We start from the raw sequence: 13,630 nt of genomic DNA on the forward strand, positions 1-13,630 counted from the left end.
CGTTTCGTTTGGCATTTCCTCAATTCCTCCTTCCAAACCCACATTTTAATTGCTGTTTTTAATGTTTTGCATTGTTTTAAAATTGTTTTAATGATGTGTATTTTTTTAAAAGCGATTTTATCTCGTTTTAAATGTGATTTTTATCCTATCTATTTCGAATGGTTAGCTGCCTCGGTGGCCCTTGTAAAGGGCATAAAGGCGGGATACGAATTTCGTAATTCAATAATAATTCCACAGATCCATTTCTTTCGAAATATGAAAAGGCTGGTCTTTCACTGGGATAAACTTGCTGTAAGTTATAAGATCTTTAGAGGATTAAAAAGAAAAAGTCATCGCCAAAACAAAGGGCCTGAATCATTTTTTATTACTATTTTTCCCAAAAGACAAAAGGTTCTGAATCATGAGGAAAAACTACGGTAGTTATTTTGAGCATTGAAGGTATCCGAAATGTACCTCCGTCCTCTGATGAAACCGTGTCCCTGCTTTAAAAGTAGAAACTCCACTTGTAAAAGAGAATTATTATTATTATCACCTCATCTCGGCCAACACTGAGCTCTAGGCGATGTACAACAGGAAAGGAAAGGTCCCCTGTGCAAGCACCAGTCGTTTCCGACTCTGGGGTGACGTTGCTTTCACAACGTTTTCACGGCAGACTTTTTTTATGGGGTGGTTTGCCATTGCCTTCCCCAGTCTTTTACACTCCCCCCCCCCCCCGCAAGCTGGAGACTCCTTTGACTGACCTCGGAAGGATGGAAGGCTGAGTCAACCTTGGGCCGGCTACCTGAACCACCTTTCGCTGGGATAGAACTCACGTCGTGAGCAGAGAGTTCAGATCACAGTACTGCCGAAAATACATATAAAATCAATAAAAACCAGTGGATCAAAACAAGTTACAACCCAATTACATCCTCTATAACATGCTACAGTTCTGCGGCAGCTGTCGTCCTCAGGCAAAGTCTGCTGGAACGTCTCTGCTTTTCAGGCCCTGTGGAATTGTGAAAGATCCCACAAGGCTCTAGCGTCTTCTGGACAAAGAGTCCCACCAGGTCGGGGCCTGGACTGAAAAAATTCTGGCCCTCGTTGAATACAGCTGGATCTCTTGAGGGTCATGACAACATCCCCAGAGAGCCATATAGTACCTTTTATTAAGACCAACTGAAATGACTCACCACAATTTTTCAACTCTCAGTGGATAGCTTTTGTCTTTTTGTTTTAGTGACAACCCCTAATCTCTTTGACGGTTAAAAAGCTCCAGGTTTTACTAAGATGGTTTATGTACGACGTCAATCTCCATTCCTTTGTCCTTAACCGCAAATTCTAGCTCGGGAAATTGGCCGGTGATATGGTTTACGTCTGTGCTGATAAAAAAAACTTGACCTTCTGCTTTGTACAGACCAGGCCACTGTTCTTTGGGGCAGTTGGCAACCTGGCTTGGGAATGGAGGGAGTGATGCAGATGAGCTGGGAAGAGGGATGGTTCCCTTATGGGATGATCAGAGGGCCCCAGGAATGACAACTACTCTCCAGGTGAAAAATGCCAGTTTCCCTGGAGGAAGGCTGCTTTGGAGGGGGGACTCTGTGGCCTTGTGCCCCACTGAAATTCAGGGATGCCAGCCTCCAGGTGGGAGCTGGGGATCCCCTGGAATTCCAGCTCCTCTCCAGAGTGCAGAGATCAGTTCCCCTGGAGGAAAGGGCTGCTTTGGAGGGGGGACTCTGTGGCCTTGTGCCCCACTGAGGTTCAGGGATGCCAGCCTCCAGGTGGGAGCTGGGGATCCCCTGGAATTCCAGCTCCTCTCCAGAGTGCAGAGATCAGTTCCCCTGGAGGAAAGGGCTGCTTTGGAGGGGGGACTCTGTGGCCTTGTGCCCCACTGAGGTTCAGGGATGCCAGCCTCCAGGTGGGACCTGGGGATCCCCCGGAATTCCAGCTCAGCTCCAGATTACAGAGATCAGTTCCCCTGGAGGAAAGGGCTGTTTTGGAGGGGGGGGGGGACTCTGTGGCCATGTAACCCAATGATATTCAGGGATGCCAGCCTCCAGGTGGGACCTGGGGATCGTCCGGTATCACAGCTCATCTCCAGACTACAGCGATCAGTCTCCGCTGGAGGAAATGGCTGCTTTGGAGGGAGGACTCTGTGGCATTGCACCCTCCTGAGGCCCTTCCGCCAACCCCACCCTCCCCACGCCGCGTTCCCCAATCCTCCCGGAACCCCCCGGCCGGTAGTTGGGAACCCCAGGAAACGCGCGCACCGTCTCTCAACCGCTGCCGCCGCTTTGTCGGGCCGCCCAGCCGGCGCCTGGCGGGGGCGTGGAAGCGGGGAGCGCCCCCTGGCGGAGGAAGCCCGGCCCGGCCGGCGCGCCTCCTTCCCTCCCTCCCTTCCTGCGTGGAGCGCCCAGCTGGAGCTCCCCGACGGCCGCCTGGCCGAGATGGAGGAGGAGGAGGCAGCAGCAGCGCGCCAGCCCCGGCCGCCTCCCGCCAGCGCCGGCTAAGAGAGCGAGCAAAGGCCGCCCGCCCGCCCGCCCCGACGCCCCGAGGTGAGTCCTGCGCCCCAGGCTCCCGTTCCCTCTGGAGCCGGGCCGGCGCCCGCTTGCCCGCCCGCCTTGGTTCCCTCTCCGCCACGCTTTTGCCCTTTCTCTGCAGCTGGAAATCTCCCCCCCCCCTCCACCCGCCGCTCTCTTTTCATACTTCTCTCCGAGAAATCCGGAGCCCTCCAAGGTGCGATGCCAACCTCCAGGGCGCGGCTGGAAGTCTCCCGGAACGAGAACGGCTCTTCAGACGTGGAGGGTCGGGCCCCCCTGGAGGAAATGGCTTGTGGGGGGGGGGCAGCGATTGGTCTCGCGTCTCTCCACCTCCTTCCGTGCCCCCCAGACTCCACCATTCCTAGGCTGGGTTCCTGAATCGAGGGGCTTTCCAAGCGGGAGTTGGCAACCTGACTTCTCTCCCCCGCCAGTCTTTTTCCCCCACCGTTCAAAATCTCAGACCCTCACCCTTTGGAGAAACTCTGCTGGGATACCCCATTCTGGCTTCCTCCCTTCGGCAGACCCCTTCCCTGCTTGTGGGGTGGGGTGGGGGGGGGCAGGAATTGCTTTTGGTTTTTTTGTTGATCTGCATAAGCTAAAGTTTTGGGGGACGCCTTGGTATTTTGAGCCCACGGTTCATGTTGCATTGTTGCGAAGGAACTTGTGTGCGGCGAAGAATTCATTGATCCCGCCGTCTGTCTCCCCAAGGGGGACTTAGCGCTGCTTCCGCCATTCCCCTCTCCTCTGTTTTTAGCCTTACAACAGCCCTTCGAGGTAGGCAGGGCCGAGAGCAGAAAACTTCCCTGGCAGCACGGGGATTTGAACCTGGGACTTCTCCAGCCTCTACATGCTGGTTCACTGAGTGTGTTTGTGTTGGGGGTGGGGATAAGGCTGCCTTGTGTTGCCACCCCCCCCCCCTCCCTACACACACAGAGGGGATAATCCTGGATGCTTGAACAAGTTGAATTGATGAGCCATGGCAGCTCCAGGTTTGGAAATACCTGGAGTTTTTTGGAGAGGGGTGGAGCCTGAGGAGGGTGTGGTTTATTTATTTACTCTGTCTGTGCCCTGCTATTTTCCCCTCCTCCATTTGATCCTCTTAACCTTACAAGGTGGGTCAGATGAGGGATCTCCTGGGATTACAACGGATCCCCAGGCGACAGAGATTGATTCCCCTGGAAAACGTGGCCGCTTTTTGGAAGGTGGAATTCACTGCCACAGGAGGTGGCGGCGGCTACAAGCATAGACAATTTCAAGAAGGGAATGGATAAGCATATGGAGCAGAGATCCATCACTGGCTATCAGCCACAGCATATTGTTGGAATTCCCTGTCTGGGGACAGTGATGCTCTGTATTCTTGGTGCTTGCGGGGGGGCACAGTGGGAGGGCTTCTAGCCCCACTGGTGGACCTCCTGATGGCACTTGGGTCTTATAGTCATTGTGTGACACAGTGTGTTGGACTGGATGGGCCATTGGCCTGATCCAGCAAGGCTTCTCTTATGTCTGGGGCAGTGATGCTCTGTATTCTTGGTGCTTGGGAGGGGCACAGTGGGAGGGCTTCTAGCCCCACTGGTGGACCTCCTGATGGCACTTGGGTTTTATAGCCAGTTTGCGACACAGAGTGTTGGACTGGATGGGCCATTGGCCTGATCCAACATGGCTTCCCTTATGTTCTTATGTCTTGATGGCACCTGGTTTTTTGGCCACAGTGTGACACAGAGTGTTGGACTGGATGGACCATTGGCCTGATCCAAGATGGCTTCTCTTATGTTCTTATGACTCTGTGGCATGATGCCCCCGTTGAAGCTTACCCTCTCCCCACCCACCGCTCCACCCCCCAAATCTCCAGGTATTTCCCAACCCAGAGGTGACAACTACTACAGGGATGACTGTATACAGATGTTTCCCAGTCAGCTAAAGAGCTTTTTCTGCTCTTGAACCCCTGGATTCTCCTGAGGGGGTCTCCCATTCGTGCCCCAACCTGGTCCAATCCTGGTTTTATAAAAGAAAAGCGCAGTTACATAGACTCCCAAGCAGCCAGGTCCTTATTCACGGGTTGGCTTTTATGGGCTCTGTCCTCGTCCGTCCCTGAACGGTGGCGCTGTATTATTTCGGTGCTTGTAATTAATGCAGTAACACTCCCGGAGTCTCTTTGCGGAGAGAAACTTCAGGTTTCTTTTTTAAAAAGGCTGTGAACAGTACATCACATAAAGCAACTTTTGACAGTCTTCGCTCGGCGAAGAAAGAGGCGTGGTTCAGTTTTGGGAAGTTACTTGGCCAACTCCGGGAGCTCCGTGCCCGTTCAGTCGTGGGAGAAACTGGGTGTGTGGATTTTATATTCTCCATTTAGCTGTTTTTATCCCCCCCCCCGCCTCCTTAAAGCAGCTGGTGACAGGGTGTGTGTGTGTGTGTCTGATTCTGTCTGTCTTTCCTCTGGTCCAGTTCGTATTATATTGTCCTCTTTATATTGTCCTCTTTATCAAGGTCTTCTCCTGGGCTTGTGTATGTAGTGCTAAGCTTTTGCAGGGGTGTCAAACATGTGGACCAGGGGCCGAAACAGGCCCCCAGAGAGCTCCTATAAGGCCCCCGAGCAGCTGGCTCTTGTCTGCTTCCTATTCCCTCTCTCTCGCTTCCTTCTGCATCTCAGCTTTTATTTTTTATTTTATTTACATTATGCTTTTATCCCGCCCTCTCGGCAAGCGGACTCAGGGTGGCTTACAACAGTCGTTTACACGATTTAAAACAATAAGTCAAGAAAATCTATAAAACATTAATACAATTAAAATTTAAAAACTATTCCACGGTGCTGTACCGTTACTATGTTGGCGGTTCTGCTTTTCAGACGGTTGGTCACCGGGAACTCTAGCTGATGTCAGGGGGCAGCCCTCTCTCAGTTTAAGCATCGAAGGCCTGTCGAAACAATTCGGTCTTACAGGCCCTGCGGAATGTAGGAGGGTCCTTATGGCCTCCGGGAGAGCATTCCATAACTCTGGTGCTGCCACCGAGAAGGCCCTGGCTCGTGTTAAACGCAACCTGGCCTCCTTTGGTCCAGGGGTGGACAGCAGATTTTTTGTCCCTGAACGCAGTGCTCTCTGGGGGCTTTGCCAGGCTTGCTCAATCGCACAAGAGCTACAGAGCAAAACCTCAGTGTTCTCCATTGGCTGAGGCTCCTCCCCCTCCTGTTCTCCTGGGGCGGGAGAGAAAGAGCCAGAGCTTCCTTTGCCCAGTTCCCTGGATTCCATGGGAGAGATGCAAAGAAAGCACCTCTAAGACCAACAAGTGCTCATGTTTTAAGCATGTTTTATTTTAAGTTTTTTTAAAAAAAATCTTTAGTCGTGTTTGTCTGCGTCCTTAAAAAGTTTATATCTCTGCTACCTAACCTTAAATAGGGACACACCTGGCTCGGCCTGGCCCAACAAGGTTTCATTGGCATCCGATCCGGCCCTCATGAGTTTGACACCCCTGCTTTAGGTCCCCTGGGAGGCGATGCCAGTCAGCTATTCCACTGGCAGTGATTGGCAGCAAGTTGGTTCCCCGCAGCACAGTGGCAGACACTTCATTGCTCTGCCCCAAGCAGCCAGGAAGGACCCTGGCTCAGTGGCAGAGCCTCTGCTTGGCTTGCAGAAGGTCCCAGGTTCAGTCCCCGGCATCTCCAGTTAGAAGGACCAGGCAGGAGGGGATGGGAAAGACCTTGGCCTGGCTCAGTGGCAGAGCCTCTGCTTGGCTTGCAGAAGGTCCCAGGTTCAGTCCCCGGCATCTCCAGTTAGAAGGACCAGGCAGGAGGTGATGGGAAAGACCTTGGCCTGGCTCAGTGGCAGAGCCTCTGCTTGGCTTGCAGAAGGACCCAGGTTCAATCCCCGGCATTTCCAGTTAGAAGGACCAGGCAGGAGGGGATGGGAAAGACCTTGGCCTGGCTCAGTGGCAGAGCCTCTGCTTGGCATACAGAAGGTCCCAGGTTCAATCCTCAGCATCTCCAGTTAGAAGGACCAGGCAGGAGGGGATGGGAAAGACCTTGGCCTGGCTCAGTGGCAGAGCCTCTGCTTGGCTTGCAGAAGGACCCAGGTTCAATCCCCGGCATTTCCAGTTAGAAGGACCAGGCAGGAGGGGATGGGAAAGACCTTGGCCTGGCTCAGTGGCAGAGCCTCTGCTTGGCTTGCAGAAGGACCCAGGTTCAATCCCCGGCATTTCCAGTTAGAAGGACCAGGCAGGAGGGGATGGGAAAGACCTTGGCCTGGCTCAGTGGCAGAGCCTCTGCTTGGCATGCAGAAGGTCCCAGGTTCAATCCTCAGCATCTCCAGTTAGAAGGACCAGGCAGGAGGGGATGGGAAAGACCTTGGCCTGGCTCAGTGGCAGAGCCTCTGCTTGGCATGCAGAAGGTCCCAGGTTCAATCCTCAGCATCTCCAGTTAGAAGGACCAGGCAGGAGGGGATGGGAAAGACCTTGGCCTGGCTCAGTGGCAGAGCCTCTGCTTGGCATGCAGAAGGTCCCAGGTTCAATCCTCAGCATCTCCAGTTAGAAGGACCAGGCAGGAGGGGATGGGAAAGACCTTGGCCTGGCTCAGTGGCAGAGCCTCTGCTTGGCTTGCAGAAGGACCCAGGTTCAATCCCCGGCATTTCCAGTTAGAAGGACCAGGCAGGAGGGGATGGGAAAGACCTTGGCCTGGCTCAGTGGCAGAGCCTCTGCTTGGCATGCAGAAGGTCCCAGGTTCAATCCTCGGCATCTCCAGTTAGAAGGACCAGGCAGGAGGGGATGGGAAAGACCTTGGCCTGGCTCAGTGGCAGAGCCTCTGCTTGGCTTGCAGAAGGACCCAGGTTCAATCCCCGGCATTTCCAGTTAGAAGGACCAGGCAGGAGGGGATGGGAAAGACCTTGGCCTGGCTCAGTGGCAGAGCCTCTGCTTGGCATGCAGAAGGTCCCAGGTTCAATCCTCGGCATCTCCAGTTAGAAAGACCAGGCAGGAGGTGATGGGAAAACCTTGACCTGAGACCCTGGCTCAGTGGCAGAGCCTCTGCTTGGCATGCAGAAGGTCCCAGGTTCAATCCACGGCATCTCCAGTTAGAAGGACCAGGCAGGAGGGGATGGGAAAGACCTTGACCTGAGACCCTGGCTCAGTGGCAGAGCTTCTGCTTGGCATGCAGAAGGTCCTAGGTTCAATCCCCGACATCTCCAGTTAGAAGGACCAGGCAGGAAGGGATGGAAAAGACCTTGGCCTGGCTCAGTGGCAGAGCCTCTGCTTGGCATGCAGAAGGTCCCAGGTTCAATCCTCGGCATCTCCAGTTAAAAGGACCAGGCAGGAGGTGATAAGAAAGACCTTGATCTGAGACCCTGGCTCAGTGGCAGAGCCTCTGCTTGGCATGCAGAAGGTCCCGGGTTCAATCCCCGGCATCTTCATTTAGAAGGACCAGGCAGGAGGTGATAAGAAAGACCTTGACCAGAGACCCTGGCTCAGTGGCAGAGCCTCTGCTTGGCATGCAGAAGGTCCCAGGTTCAATCCCTGACATCTCCAGTTAGAAGGACCAGGCAGGAGGTGATGGGAAAGACCTTGACCAGAGACCCTGGCTCAGTGGCAGAGCCTCTGCTTGGCATGCAGAAGGTCCCAGGTTCAATCCCCGACATCTCCAGTTAGAAGGACCAGGCAGGAGGTGATGGGAAAACCTTGACCTGAGACCCTGGCTCAGTGGCAGAGCCTCAGCTTGGCATGCAGAAGGTCCCAGATTCAATTCCCGGCATCTCCAGTTAAAAGGACCAGGCAGGAGGTGACAGGAAAGACCTTGACCTGAGACCTGGCTCAGTGGCAGAGCCTCTGCTTGGCATGCAGAAGGTCCCAGGTTCAATCCCCGACATCTCCAGTTAGAAGGACCAGGCAGGAGGTGATGGGAAAACCTTGACCTGAGACCCTGGCTCAGTGGCAGAGCCTCTGCTTGGCATGCAGAAGGTCCCAGGTTCAATCCCCGGCATCTTCAGTTAGAAGGACCAGGCAGGAGGTGATGGGAAAGACCTTGACCTGAGACCCTGGCTCAGTGGCAGAGCCTCTGCTTGGCATGCAGAAGGTCCCAGGTTCAATCCCCGGCATCTTCAGTTAGAAGGACCAGGCAGGAGGTGATAAGAAAGACCTTGACCAGAGACCCTGGCTCAGTGGCAGAGCCTCTGCTTGGCATGCAGAAGGTCCCAGGTTCAATCCCTGACATCTCCAGTTAGAAGGACCAGGCAGGAGGTGATGGGAAAGACCTTGACCAGAGACCCTGGCTCAGTGGCAGAGCCTCTGCTTGGCATGCAGAAGGACCCAGGTTCAATCCCCGGCATTTCCAGTTAGAAGGACCAGGCAGGAGGGGATGGGAAAGACCTTGGCCTGGCTCAGTGGCAGAGCCTCTGCTTGGCATGCAGAAGGTCCCAGGTTCAATCCTCGGCATCTCCAGTTAGAAGGACCAGGCAGGAGGGGATGGGAAAGACCTTGCCCTGAGACCCTGGCTCAGTGGCAGAGCCTCTGCTTGGCATGCAGAAGGTCCCAGGTTCAATCCACGGCATCTCCAGTTAGAAGGACCAGGCAGGAGGTGATGGGAAAACCTTGACCTGAGACCCTGGCTCAGTGGCAGAGCCTCTGCTTGGCATGCAGAAGGTCCCAGGTTCAATCCCCGGCATCTTCAGTTAGAAGGACCAGGCAGGAGGTGATAAGAAAGACCTTGACCAGAGACCCTGGCTCAGTGGCAGAGCCTCTGCTTGGCATGCAGAAGGTCCCAGGTTCAATCCCTGACATCTCCAGTTAGAAGGACCAGGCAGGAGGTGATGGGAAAGACCTTGACCAGAGACCCTGGCTCAGTGGCAGAGCCTCTGCTTGGCATGCAGAAGGTCCCAGATTCAATCCCCGACATCTCCAGTTAGAAGGACCAGGCAGGAGGCGATGGGAAAGACCTTGACCTGAGACCCTGGCTCAGTGGCAGAGCCTCTGCTTGGCATGCAGAAGGGCCCAGGTTCAATCCCCAGCATCTCCAGTTAAAAGGACCAGGCAGGAGGGGATGGGAAAGACCTTGTCCTGAGACCTTGGCCCAGTGGCAGAGCCTCTGCTTGGCATGCAGAAGACCCCAGGCTCAATCCCCGGCATCTCCAGTTAAAAGGACCAGGCGGGAGGTGATGGGAAAGACCTTGACCAGAGACCCTGGCTCAGTGGCAGAGCCTCTGCTTGGCATGCAGAACGTCCCAGGTTCAATCCCCAGCATCTCCAGTTAAAAGGACCCAGACAGTAGATTATGGGAATGAGACCCTGGAGAGCTGCCACTATTCTGAGTATAGAGGACTGACCTTGTTGGACTGATAGTCTGATTTAGTGTAAGGCAGCTTCATGAATCGGGGAGGAGCTGTGGCTCAAGAGTTAGAGCATTTCTTTGGCATGCAGAAGTTCCTGGATTCAATCCCTGGCACATCCAGTAAAAGGAATTGGATAGTTGGTGATATGAAAGACCTTTCTCTGTCTGAGACCTTGGAGAGGCACTGCCAGCCTATGTAGACAATACTGGCTTTGATGGACCAAATAAGTATAAGGCAGGTTCCTATATTGGGGGACGGGCGGGGGGGTGGTCTGTAGTTTGGAGATAAATTCTGGGAGAGGTTCAGCAAAGTTGGCAACCCACTGAGGTGAGATTTGAACTGATGGTCTCTTAGCTCACCTCTGCTCCAAAGGGTAATTGTGTTAGATTAATGTGGGATTGGCTACCAGAGGATGTTGTGATGGCCGCAGTGTGATGTGCCACTGAAATAAACAGTTTTCAAGGGGGGTTGAATAGATTTGTGGAGGACGCGTCTGGCAGTGGCTAGTAGTCATGGTGATTGAGGGGCACCTCCACATTCAAAGGCACTAAACTTCCTAATCCCGGAGCTGGGAGGCAATCTCAGAGGAAGGCCTCGGCCTCTCTGCCTTGTTGTTGGCCCTTCAGAGGAACTGGCTGGCCACTGTGTGAGACAGGAAGCTAGACAAGATGGACCCTCACTGGTCTGACCCAGCAGGGCTGTTCTGGTGTTCCTCTCAGGGGAAGGCCTTGGTTTCTTTGCCCTGTTGTTGGCCCTTCAGAGAAACTGGTTGGCCACCGCATGAGACAGGAGGCTAGACTAGATGGACCCTCACTGGTCTGACTCAGCAAGGCTCTTATGATGTTCTTCTCAGCGGAAGGCCTCAGCCTCTTTCCCCTGTTGTTGGCCCTTCAGAGGAACTGGCTGGCCACTGTGTGAGACAAGAGGCTGGACTAGATGGACCCTCACTGGTCTGATCCAGCAGGGCTCTTCTGATGCTCTTCTGAGGGAAAGGCCTCAGCCTCTCTGCCCTGTTGTTGGCCCTGCAGAGGAACTGGCTGGCCCCTGTGTGAGACAGGAGGCTGGACTGGATGGACCCTCAATGGTCTGATCCAGCAGGGCTCTTCTGATGTTCTTCTCAGAGGAAGGCCTCAGCCTCTCTGCCCTGTTTTTGGCCCTCCAGAGGAACTGGCTGGCCACTGTGTGAGACAGGAGGCTGGACTAGAGGGACCTTCACTGGTCTGATCCAGCAGGGCTCTTCTGATGTTCTTCTCAGGGGAAGGCCTTGGCCTCTGTGCCCTGTTGTTAGCCATCCAGCGGAACTGACTGGCCAGTGTGTGGGATGGGATGCTGGACTAGATGGACCCTCACTGGTCTGATCCAGCTGGGCTTTTCTGACATTCTTATCAGGGTAAGGCCTGATTTTATATTCTGTGCCCTATGCCTCAATGCCCTGTTGTTGTTCCTCCAGAGGAACTGGTTGGCTGCTGTGTGAGACAGGATGCTGGACTAGATGGACCATTAGTCTGACCCAGCAGAGCTCTTCTTGCATTCTTAAAATGTGGAAGGGAAATGTGCTTGTCTCCCTCTCTGCCTTGGATCTGCGCAGCCTGGTGAATTCGGATCAGGCCAGCGATCTTCTTGCAACATCACGGAAAACAGTTCTGGGTCAGAAACGTGGATCCAAAGCTGGTGTGTGAACAGCAGGGACCACCCGGTCTGTCTGGACTTAATGGACCACTGTTCTGATCCAGCTGGGCTTCTGATGTTCTTTCTAGGGGAAGGCCTCAGCCTCTGTGCTTGGTTGTTGGCCCTCCAGAGGAACTGGCTGGTCCCTGTGTGAGACAAGAGGCTGGACCCTCACTGGTCTGACCCAGCAGGGCACTTCTGATGTTCTTCTCAGGGAAAGGCCTCAGCCTCTCTGCCCTGTTGTTGGCCCTCCAGAGGAACTGGTTGGCCCTTGTGTGAGACAGGATGCTGGACTAGATGGACCATTAGTCTGACCCAGCAGAGCTCTTCTTGCATTCTTAAAATGTGGAAGGGAAATGTGCTTGTCTCCCTCTCTGCCTTGGATCTGCGCAGCCTGGTGAATTCGGATCAGGCCAGCGATCTTCTTGCAACATCACGGAAAACAGTTCTGGGTCAGAAACGTGGATCCAAAGCTGGTGTGTGAACAGCAGGGACCACCCGGTCTGTCGCTCTCACATCTTAACCACACAATATCAAAACTCTGTGGTTGTAATCACAGCTTGTGGTATGGCTCAGAGATCTGAACAGCGGCTTTGATGTTTGGCCGTCGATATTATTTTGCGTAAGTGGAGCGATTCAGTGGAGCGATTTCTGTCCAAGCATTTCTCCATCAGGAGACCCAATTTTATATCCAGGTTGTGAGCTGAGGTGCATAAGAGTTTTTATTTATTGTGTGATTTATTTATTGTGTGCCCTGTGCCAACAACAGGGCACAGGGGCCAAGGTCTTTCCCTGCTCAAACATTAGAAGAGCCGACCAGTGAGGGTCCATCCAGGTGCTGGATCCAACCAGTGAGGGTCCATCTAGTCCAGCCTCCTGTCTCACACAGAGGACATCCAGTTCCTCTGGAGGGCCAACAGCAGGGCAGAGAGGCCAAGGCCTTCCCCTGAGAAGAGCATCAGAAGAGCCCTGCTGGATCAGACCGGGGAGGGTCCATCTAGTCCAGCATCCTGTCTCACACAAGGGCCAACCAGTTCCTCTGGAGGGCCAACAACAGGGCAGAGAGGCTGAGGCCTTTCCCTGAGAGAAACATCAGAAGTGCCCTGCTGGGTCAGACCAGTGAGGGTCCAGCCTCTTATCTCACACAGGGACCAGCCAGTTCCTCTGGAGGGACAACCACAGGGCAGACATGCCAAGGCCTTACTCTGAGAAGAGCATCAGAAGAGCCCTGCTGGATCAGACCAATGAGGCTCCACCTAGTCCAGCATCCTGTCTCACACAGGGGCCAACCAGTTCCCTCGGAGGGCCATCAACAGGCCATAGAGGCCTTCATAAGAGCATCAGGAAAGCCTTGCTGGGTCAGACCGGTGAAGGTCCACCTAGTCCAGCATCCTGTCTCACACAAGGGCCATCCAGTTCCTCTGGAGGGCCAACAACAGGGCAGAGAGGCTGAAGCCTTCCTCTGAGAAGAACATCAGAAGAGCCCTGCTGGATCAGACCAGGGAGAGTCCATCTTGTCCAGCCTCCTGTCTCACACAAGGGCCAACCAGTTCCTCTGGAGGGCCAACAACAGGGCAGAGAGGCTGAAGCCTTCCTCTGAGAAGAACATCAGAAGAGCCCTGCTGGATCAGACCAGGGAGAGTCCATCTAGTCCAGCCTCCTGTCTCACGCAGGGGCCAAACAGTTCCTCTGGAGGAAGTGTGTGAGGCCCATCAGTGGCTATTAGCCACAGTGTATTGTTGGAACTCTCTGTCTGGGGCAGTGATGCTCTGTATTCTTGGCGCTTGGGGGTGGGCACAGTTTCTAGCTTCTAGCCCCACAGGTGGACCTCCAGATGACACTTGGTTTTTACGGCCACTGCGTGACACCGAGTGTTCGACTGGATGGGCCATTGGCCTGATCCAACATGGCTTCTCTTATGTTCTTCTATGACACAGAGTGTTGGACTGGATGGGCCATTGGCCTGATCCAACATGGCTTTTCTTATGTTCTTATGTCTGGGGCAGTGACACTCTGTATTCTTAGTGCTTGCAGGGGCACAGTGGGAGGGCTTCTAGCCCCACTGGTGGACCCCCTGATGGCATTGGTTTTTATGGCCACTGTGTGACACCGAGTGTTCGACTGGATGGGCCATTGGCCTGATCC

The sequence above is a fragment of the Heteronotia binoei genome, chromosome 13, assembly GCF_032191835.1.
Source record: "Heteronotia binoei isolate CCM8104 ecotype False Entrance Well chromosome 13, APGP_CSIRO_Hbin_v1, whole genome shotgun sequence".
Lineage (NCBI taxonomy): Eukaryota > Metazoa > Chordata > Lepidosauria > Squamata > Gekkonidae > Heteronotia > Heteronotia binoei.